Below are 2,447 nucleotides of genomic sequence, written 5' to 3' on the forward strand. Positions count from 1 at the left end.
CAAAAGAATTAATGCCATCTGCGCTTAGACCAAACCATACGTTCCTTGCGTCATCTGCAAACTCCTTCCCGTACTTTCTCTCAATTTTTCTCCACTGCGACCCGTCAGCGGGTACTCTCAACTTTCCGTCTTTCTTACGGTCTTCTCTGTGCCATCGCATCGCCTTAGCATGCTCTTTGTTTTGGAACAAACGTTTCAACCGTGGTATTATAGGAGCATACCACATCACCTTGGCAGGAATCTTCTTCCTGGGGCGCTCGCCCTCGACATCACCAGGGTCATCGCGCCTGATCTTATAGCACAATGCACCGCATACCGGGCAAGCGTTCAAATCCTTGTACTCACCGTGGTAGAGGATGCAGTCATTAGGGCATGCATGTATCTTCTGCACCTCTAACCCTAGAGGGCAGACAACCTTCTTTGCTTCGTACGTACTCTCGGGCAATTCGTTGTCCTTTGGAAGCATATTCTTTATCATTACCAGCAACTTTCCAAATCCCTTGTCAGATACACCATTCTCTGCCTTCCATTGCAGCAATTCCAGTGTGGTGCCCAACTTTTTCTTGTCAGCTTCGCAATTCGGGTACAACAATTTCTTATGATCCTCTAACATGCGGTGCAACTTCTTCTTCTCCAAATCACTTGCGCAGTTTCTCTTTGCATCGGCAATGGCCCGACTTAGATCATCAGCAGGCTCATCTGATGCCTCTTCTTCAGCTTCTTCCCGCATTGCCGGCTCAGCTGCTTCCCCCATTGTTGTATCATCGTATTCAGGGAACCCATGGCCAGGATAGTTGTCGTCGTCCCCTTCTTCTTCATTGTCTTCCATCATAACCCCTCTTTCTCCGTGCTTGGTCCAAACATTATAGTGGGGCATGAAACCGGACTTAAACAGGTGGACGTGAATGGTTCTTGACATAGAGTAATTGTGATCATTCTTACAGACTAAACATGGACAAGGCACAAAACCATCTACCCGCTTGTTTGCCTCAGCCGCAAGCAGAAAAGTTGGCACGCCATTAATGAACTCGGGAGAGCATCGGTTATCGTACATCCATTGTCGGCTCATCTTCATTACACAACACCGAATAGACCAAATTAATACAAGTTCATACATAAAGTTCATACAAGACTTAAATGCAACAAACAAATAACTCTCTAACTAAAGAATTTAAATGCAACAACAAATGCGATCAAGATCGCAACTATGGTAACAATTGATCCAACAGCATAATGATACCAAGCCTCACTATCAATGGCATATTTTCTAATCTTTCTAATCTTCAAGCGCATTTTATCCATCTTGATCTTGTGATCAGCGACGACATCGGCAACCTGCAACACCAATTCCATCTTCTCCCCCTCAATTCTTTTCAATTTTTCTTTCAAATACTCGTTTTCTCTTTCAACTAAATTTAACCTCTCGACAATAGGGTCCGTTGGAATTTCCGGTTCACAAACCTCCTAGACAAAAATATCCATGTCAACTTGATGGGCATAATTTGTCATAAACACAAAATACAACAACTAGTTTTAAAAGAGAATATACCACATCCGAATCATAACAAGGACGAGGGCCGACGGGGACGGATATCAAAACCATGACACTATGTATAACAAACAACGTACGGGTAAGATAATTATACGAGTAACTATATATCCAAATCACACAAACATCAATTTGGTAATGTAAAACATTCATGAACAAGAGGCTCACCACAAGGTGGTGCCGGCGACGGAACGGTGCGGGCGATCGACTGTGGTTACGACGGAGATTTAGAAGGCACTAAGTAAACCACACCTACATATGCAAACTAAGTGTTAGTTTTGACCACAAATTGCATATAAATCAAATACTAGCACATATATTTTCCACCAAATTACTAAACTCATAAATTAATCACTATACAAAGCATTTCAAGAGCTAATCTAGCAATGAGAGATGAAAGGACAAAGTTGCTAACCTTTGTGATCATTTGAATGGATGGGGGCTTTCAAATCTTGACAAATTTTGGGCAAAATGTGTGATGAGCTCTAGAGGAAGAGGGGAAGAACAGAGAGGAGAGAGGAGAGGGGAAAGGGGAAGAACAGAGCGAGCTCGGGTGGACGAAGGGCTTATGTAGGACGACCTTTAGCACCGGTTCGTGCCATGAACCGGTACTAAAGGTGCTGGAGGGGCCCCGGACTGACAACATCCTGCCACCACTCACTTTAGTACCGGTTCGTGGAACGAATCGGTGCTAAAGTTCGGCCACGAACCGGTACTAATGAAAGCGGCTGGTTAGCCAGTGGAACCGGCACTAATGCACACATTAGTGCCGGCTGAAAAGCAAACCGGCACTAATGTGCTTGACATTTGACCCTTTTTCTACTAGTGTAGGCTGCAACAGGAGCGGAAGGACATGGACTACAAGGCTATGGTGGAGCATGTCATGATGGAAGGAAAG

At 44.4% G+C, this 2,447-nt stretch overlaps 1 long non-coding RNA gene across 1 annotated transcript; it reads right to left on the bottom strand.

The window, feature by feature from the left end:
* Positions 1 to 1,089: 1,089 nt before the first annotated feature.
* On the bottom strand, positions 1,090 to 1,769 carry LOC141021457 (uncharacterized). The gene is made up of 2 exons (XR_012182762.1): positions 1,550 to 1,769; positions 1,090 to 1,464 (listed from the first exon to the last, which is right to left on the bottom strand). It is a non-coding gene; the product is annotated as an uncharacterized lncRNA (long non-coding RNA).
* Positions 1,770 to 2,447: the final 678 nt, after the last annotated feature.

Source organism: Aegilops tauschii, chromosome 4, assembly GCF_002575655.3.
Source record: "Aegilops tauschii subsp. strangulata cultivar AL8/78 chromosome 4, Aet v6.0, whole genome shotgun sequence".
Taxonomy (NCBI): Eukaryota; Viridiplantae; Streptophyta; class Magnoliopsida; order Poales; family Poaceae; genus Aegilops; species Aegilops tauschii.